The sequence below is a fragment of the Callithrix jacchus genome, chromosome 21, assembly GCF_049354715.1.
Source record: "Callithrix jacchus isolate 240 chromosome 21, calJac240_pri, whole genome shotgun sequence".
Lineage (NCBI taxonomy): Eukaryota > Metazoa > Chordata > Mammalia > Primates > Cebidae > Callithrix > Callithrix jacchus.
In genome coordinates, this window is record NC_133522.1 from 7,501 (window position 1) to 14,998 (window position 7,498).

A 7,498-nucleotide genomic window follows, 5' to 3' on the forward strand; every position below is an offset into this window, starting at 1 on the left:
CGTTTCTCCTGCCTCAGCCTTCTGAGTAGCTGGGATTAAAAGCACACACAACCACTCCTGGCTGATTTTTGTATTTTTAGTAGAGATGGGTTTTCACCATGTTGGCCAGATTGGTCTCAAACTCCTGACCTTAGGTGGTCCGCTCATCTTAGCCTCCCAAGTGCTGGGATTACATGGATGAGCCGCCACACCTGGCCTGTCGTTTTTTTGAGACGAGTTGGATCATCTCATTTCATCCTCCCTTTGTTATATTTTCCAATTAAGTTTTAAATGTCTACGGATGGCAGCCACGAATTCTGGCATCTGTAGCCCTTGGAAGTCCACTCCTCTTGTTGATACTGACATTTATGCCCTTTTAGTGGGGCTTTGGCTGTGGCGATTGTATGCGGCGCTGGCTGAAGGATCTCAAGGTAGCTAGTGTCAGAACTGAATTAGAGGTCCGCCATGGTAGTGGAGACGAATCCCCACACGTTTGCTCATAGAAGTCATCTTCTGTGTGGATGATGATTTTTGAAGTAGGAGAGCAGAGGAAAAACGGGGGCTGAGCATTTTCCCTAAACGATAGTGGACATTCAAATCCCTCGTGAGGCTGGGCGTGGTGGCTCACGCCTGTCATCCAGCACTTTGGGAGTCCGAGGGAGGTGGATCACCAGAGGTCAGAAATTCATGACCGGCCTGGACAACTTAGAAAAACATCGTCTCTACAAAAATACCTGCTGGTATTTTTGGGAGGTTGAGGGAGCAGTATTGCTTGAATCTGGGAGGTGAAAGTTGCAGTGAGGTGAGATTGTGCCACTGCACTCCGGCCTGGGTAGATCATAAATAAGACATATAATTGACTCACAGTTCTACAGGCTGTACAAGCACAGCTCCAGCATCTGCTTGCCTTCTGGTGAGGCCTTGGGAAGCTTACGATCGTGGCAGAAATGGGAGTATGTGCAGAGAGAGAGAGGAGAGGCAAGGCTCTTTATAAACAAACTGCTCTCAGTTGAACAAATAGAGCAAGAACTCACACTTCACCAAACGCAGGATGCTAAACCATCCATGAGGGATGTACACCCTCTAACAATAGTGAGATTTGGAGGAGACACACATCCAGGCTGTATCAGGCCTTAAATGATTTGTTTTGACTCTTAGCTCCTTAAATGACAATTATTTGCTCTTTCTGATGAGAAAGAGAGAGAGAGAGTGAGAGAGAGAGAGAGAGGTTTTCCCTCTGGCTGAAAGGCAGATGCCAGCCAGGGGGCAGAGTGCCCGCCGGATGGGACACTTCACCACACTGTGGAGGAGGGTCAGGGACACGAAGCTGCGGACACAGAGGTGGATATAGGTGGCTGCCAGAGTGCAGGCAGGCTGGAGCTCCCGGGTGCCACAGGAGTCCTGCACACAAAGGCTAAGGAATGGTGCAGGCTCCATCTGAAATCAGGGCCACCCAGTCACTGTCTCTAGCCTAGGCCTCTGCTCCATGCCAATCCCCAGGGTAGACTGGGGAAAGAGCTTGCTGTGCTCCAGGGCACAGGCTCACACTCACCACCCGGAAGCAGTTCCCCAAGCTGGATGAGGGGTCCTGGAAGAAGGCCCGGCGGGAGGGGCTCTGTTCTGGGCAGGTCGGCTCAGGCTTCTCGGTGGCCCTGCAGTCACCATCCACCTGGTGGGACAGATGCAAGACTCATGCCTGCAGCTGAACCATGTGGCTCCCCCACATACATTGGCCTTAGCGGGAGACTCCACCAAACCCTGGGTCTGCAAAGACCACTGCAGAGCCGGCAGGCAACCTGCCGCTCCTGGGACTCTGCAGCGAGCGGCCCTCGAGACACTCAGCCGGAGGGAAGGAAAGCAGGTGCACCTGCTCACCTACCAGGCCGGGCTGAGCTCCTCCAGGCTGTGAGCCACAGAGCCGTCCGGCAACATCAGATCGGTGCCTGCTTCGTTGTCGCTGGTGTCCAGAAGGCCAGCGGATATGCCTGTGGGGAGGAGGAAAGATGAGGTGATCCTGAGAGCCCCTGATCCTCCCCCAGGGGTCCTGGAGGAGAGATGAGCCTCAGGCACACGAAGGATTGGTAAAATCCCTCCACCCCAGACTCCCAGAGCTCTGGCCCCAAACCCTCATCAGAAGAAGGAGAGAAAGCACAGAGACTGAGGACAGCGTGTGTCCCCCCCATCCCCTCTCCACATCGTCAGCACGAGTGGCCAGAATCCAGGCCTGCCCTTTTGTTCCTTGGCAGAGGGACCACAGAAAGGCCAACTCCACCTTGGAGCCATATATCCAAGGGATGCGGGAAGAAAGGCTGGGCCTTGGTGCCAGCCTCTCAACCACAGTGGCTGCCTACAGCTCGGGGACCTATTGCACTGGAAGTTGAGAATGGTGCATCCCGAACAGGATTTTGATGGTGGGGCCAACTCTGCCAGGGCCCAGATTAACTGTGGTGCCACAGGTGCACAGTCAGGCTGCAGAGGCCGGTGGCCACGTCACAGGACATGGAGACCCCGTCCTCACTGGCCGGCTCAATCCTGGGGACCTCCCTCCTTTTCATGGCAAAAGGCAGCCGGAGGTCTGGACGGCTATCCCGTGGCATGGAGGAGTTGTACAGCCTGTAGGCCTGTGGACCGGAGGAAGTGGGCAGGAGGGATGACCGACAGCCAGGGGACGAGCTTGAAAGTGCCATCCCCCAGGCAACCTGACACAGGCATAGGTCTCCAGGGGAAGCTCGGGTCTCTCCTCCTCACCTAAAGGCTGGAGTAGATGAGGGTCACATGGTTCAGCTCCAAGGTCAGGGCCATGAGCCCCAAGCCTGTCCGACTCAGCATCCGTGAGAATGTGCTGTGAGCAAAGTCTTGGGCCAGGAGGATGCTGCTGCACTGGACGCTGAGGTCCCACACCCGGCCGTCAAAAGTCACCACGTGCTGGGCCCCGGCAACCAGGGCGTGGTCTGGGAAGAAGCAGCCACAAAGGCACGCTGAGTGGAGCCAGCTCCATCCACCGCAGTTGGAGCACGATGCCTGCTGGGTACCCCGATGCCTAGAGCCTTGGCTTAGCCTGCCCTGAGGCCAGGAGTCACCCTCCCCTGGTGCGGGGGCCAGAGGCCCAGTGATCCCCCACCAGCTTCAGGATGACATGAGCTGAATGGCTATGGCCCGATTCAGCCCTAACGAGGAATGGAGTCCCCAGACCCGCTACAAAACTGCTGTGCTAAGTAACAAAGCCTGGCTCAGAGGCCACATATTCATCCTTCTGTTTACATCGGATGTCCAGAGCAGGCACAGCCATGGACATAGCAGGCAGACTGGTAGCTTTTAAAAACAATTGTGGTAAGGCATGCACAACTCTGAATAAACTGGAAGCCACTGAATCGTGCACTTAAAATTCACACATCGGCCGGGCACGGTGGTGCTAAGCCATCCCAGCACTTTGCGAGGCTGAGGAAGGAGGATCGCTTGAACCCAGGAGGTCAAGGGTGCGGGGAGCCGAAAGCGCACCGCTGCACTCCAACCATGACAACAGAGTGAGACCTAGTCTCAAAAAAAAAAATTATACAAGTCATCCATTTAATCTCAAGGAAGCTGCTCAAGTGGGGAAAAAACATTGACCGTTTAAGTGGATGGCCAACGGCTACCTCAAACATGACACTGGTGTCCTGCAGACCAGCCCTGTTCACAGTAGGGAAGAGATGGCCTGTGAAGGAACAGGTCTGACCAGTCCAGCCAGTGTAGCCCCTGAGCTGTGCCTTGGGGGTGTTCGTGCCCATGGTAGGAAAGCACCATCCATAGTGCACAGCCAGACACCTGTTGGGCAGGGCCATCATCCCAAAGGAGGCGCTACCAGCCCCATGGTCAGCTGTCAGAACTGAGGGGCACAGAGAAGCCCATGGTCACACGCACAGGACTTCAAGACCAGGCTGTTTTTTTTTTTTTTTTTACAAGATCAGCGTGCTGCTTAGACCTGACTACACCCACGCTTCTATGGAGCCGTAGACTTCCATGTGAGTCGCACACCGATAAACCGCTACTTGCCAAGCCTGGGTACGGTGGCTCCCACACGGACATGAGGGGCTTCCTCGTGCATTAAAAACCATACATGCTTCTTACCCACGTGAGTAAGCCACGTGGTTACCTGCATTTCACAGTAAAGGAAGCTGAGTCCACGGATGTTAGCAGACTCACCTGAGCCACAGGCAAGCTTCTCGGGAGCCCAGAGCTCGTCATCCCAGCACCGCCCTTAGCTGCACTGCTGGGCAAGGTCATATAATCTGGAGAAAAGCAGGATGTGCAGCCTCAGCCCTAGTCCCATAGGACCTTGGGAAGTCCAATAAGCTCTGGGCCTAGCACGGTAATGCCACAGGCCTCTGCAGGCTTCCCTGTGCCCCCACAGTCCCTGCCCCTGCATGGCCCTGCTGTTGTGCCCATGGGGTGGGGGCTCCCAGGGAGTAGGGTGGCACAGCCCGGGGCAGGACTCATGCCTCCAGAAACCCTGCAGCAGGCGGCATCTGAGCCGGTAGAACTCGGATGGCATGTTGACCCTTGACAGATGTTGGAGTGGCCACGGCAGCTTCTCCTCCATTAGGTAGCCAGTCCCCCACACCACATCGCCCCCAGGAAGCAGCGGCGTCACCACCACTGAGTAGTTCCTAGAGGGAACCAGCAGGACAAGCTGCTGAGCCGTGCTTTCTTTGGCTGCAGAGGGGGAGCTCACAGGTCTGCAGGAAGAGCTCTGCCGTGGACAGCATTGGGGTGCATCTTGGGGAGGGCTGTCCTTGTTCTAGAAAATCACATAATGAGCTGGAGGAGCACAGAGGCTGGCATGACAGCGGAGGTGGTGGGTGACGCCGGGACAGAAACAAGCTGCCCTATTTTCATGACACAGATATCTTATGTCATGTCTGATCTGCCCCCTGGGTCTTGGGCAGCATGGGGACTCTGTGTGTGGATGCAAAAAATAGGAGCTGGAAGGTGTAGGAAATTGTTTTGTTTTTTTGAGACAGAATCTCATTCTGTTTCCCAAGCTCGAGTATAGTGGTATGATCTCGATTCCCAGCTACCTCTGCCTCCTGGGTTTAAGTGATTCTCCTTTCTCAGCCTCCAGAGTAGCTGGAACTACATGCGCTCACTGCCATGCCTGGCTGATTTTTAAATTTTTAGTAGAGTCAGTGTTTCCCCATGTTGGCTACGCTGGTCTCGAACTCCCGACCTCAAGTGATCTGCCCAAAGTGCTGAGATTACAGGCATAAGCCAGTGTGCCTGACTGACAGGTCTAGGCAATTTCTACAGTTGAGGGGAGGACTGGAACTTTCTCAATATGTAGAGTAGGGTCAAGCCTGTGAGATCTGAATGATCGGGGAGATCTCGGCACATGTGGGGTTGGAGTGAGAAGAGAAATATTGCACGCTCTGTTGTTGATGGGCCACTGAGGGGGACGGGCAGGTAGACTCGCTTACCTTTTAGGGAGCCCAGAGGCCCTGCAGCTGGGGGCCGGAAGCAGCTTCGACACCCTCACTGCCATTTAAATCCATTTTTTGGTATCCCCACGAGATTCCACTCACCGGGTAGGCGAATAACCAGGCAGGTGATTGTTCAACCAAGCCAAAGCCCCGCCCTGGGAGCTCTTCCCTTCTTCAACCTACATTCTGACCGCAAGGCGGCAGGAGCAGGAACTTGTATTACGTAGAGCCTTTTCCCCATGATGTGGGTCCGGTCCCTATTCTACAGCTGGGGAAACTGAGGCACACAGAGCCGATGCAGAGACATCCCAGGAAGAGGCAGACCCAGAATCCAGATGCTCTGCAAGGCCACCGGCATGGAAGAAGGGGCGGCCCCCTTGCCTGTAGCCCGGTTCCTGGTGGGCATCACGGCTGTGAGGGAAAAGGATATTTGGTCCCCAGGCCCCTGCTCTAGACTGGGTTCCCCATTTCTATCCACCACCCCCGTGTTCTCAACACAGAGACAAAAGGGGCCTTTTGAAGTAAATGGGTGATCACAACCTTCGTAGGTCAGTGCAGAAGCCAGAGTCCTCCTCTCATCCCCTAGCCTTGGAACCTCCCAGTCGCATCAGCCCCACCACCTTGCTATTCAAACAGGACAGGCACGGTGGCTCATGCCCGTAATCCCTGCACCGAGTCTCTGGAGCCCAGGATTCTGAGACGAGCCTGGAAAATACAGTGAAATCCCATCTCTACTAAAGATACAAAAATTAGCCGGGTATGGTGGTGAATGCTTGTAATCCCAGCAACTTGGCAGGCTGAGGCAGGAGAATCACTTGAATTTGAGAGAGGTTGCAGTGAGCCGAGATCACACCACGGCACTCCAGCCTGGGTGACGGAGAATGAGACTCCATCTCAAAAAAAAAAACAGGCCAAGCACATCCCTCTCCCAGTCCCTGTGCAGTGGAGCCCCCACCTGGAGCTCTCTTTCCACACTTGCCCCGTGGCTCTTGCTTGAACTATACCTTCTCCTCAAAGCTGGCCATGGCCACACCATAGGATCCCCAGCTCACCGTCTCACCAATGTTCCATCTCAAGCATTTGCCACCTAAGGTATGGCTCAGTGGTGGTAAACGATGAGCGGTGGGCCACAGCCAGCCTGTAGCTGGCTTCTGCACCACCTGCAAGAAAGAAGGGCTTTTATGTGTTTAAAATATTACATAACAGGTCGGGAGTAGTGGCTCATGCCTGTAATTCCAACACTTTAGAAGGCCAAAGGGGTTACATGACTGAAGATCAGGAGTTTGAGACCAGCCTGGAGTGGCAAAACCCTGTCTACTAAAAACACAAAAAAATTAGCCAGGTGCAGTAGTGCACACACCTGTAGTCACAGCAACCCGGAGGGCTGAGGCAGGAGAATCACTTGAACATAGGAGGCAGAGGTTGCAATGAGCTGAGATCACACAACTGAGACAGAGCAAGACTCCGTCTCAAAAAAAAAGATGATTACAAAGCAAAAGCAAGGAAATGTGACAGAGCAGAATGGCCTGCTTAAGAGGGGACTCTCAGGCTTTCTGCAGGGAGCTGTGCACACTCTGCTGTAGATGATTTCTTGGGCTTCGTGTCTGTCTCTCAGTAAAACTGAGCTTCCTGAAGGCAGGGGTCAGCTTTGCCCACTGCACTCCTCTGCAGCAGCTCCTAAAATCCTGCCTGCACTGGGACTGTGCTCACGAGGTCTCTCTGGAGTGAGGAAGAAACCCCATTTTCTCTCCTGTGAAATAAGGAGTGAAGAAGCCTCTGTGTAGGGCGGTCAAAGTAGTCAGTGAGTCAGAGCGTGTTGAAGCGTTCAGCACTGCACCTGATACATGGCAGGAACGCTGCATGCGACACCCCAAACCCAGCATTACCTGGCTGTGAGGCCATACAGGTCAAGCAGGGCTTTGCAGAGCCTCTTCAGTGCCCATGAGAACTTAACCTCAGCCCAGGACAGCATCTGGTGGGCCACCTGGAAAGGGAGGGGACAGTGAGAGCTGTCTCGGTCGTCCTCAACTGCCAGCCACATCTCATCCTTGCTCTCACTCACC

General features: G+C 54.4%; 1 long non-coding RNA gene across 1 annotated transcript in view; it reads right to left on the minus strand.

Annotated features, from left to right (window-relative positions):
* The window catches only part of LOC144580688 (uncharacterized), a 7,171-nt gene extending 598 nt beyond the window's left edge, over positions 1–6,573 (minus strand). The window contains exons 1-5 of the long non-coding RNA XR_013530679.1: positions 6,440–6,573; positions 4,162–4,247; positions 2,728–2,930; positions 1,859–1,964; positions 1,532–1,648 (exon numbers count right to left, since the gene is read on the minus strand). This is a non-coding gene — a long non-coding RNA (uncharacterized LOC144580688). The remainder of the gene's footprint in view (positions 1–1,531; positions 1,649–1,858; positions 1,965–2,727; positions 2,931–4,161; positions 4,248–6,439) is intronic.
* Between the last annotated feature and the right edge of the window lie 925 nt (positions 6,574–7,498).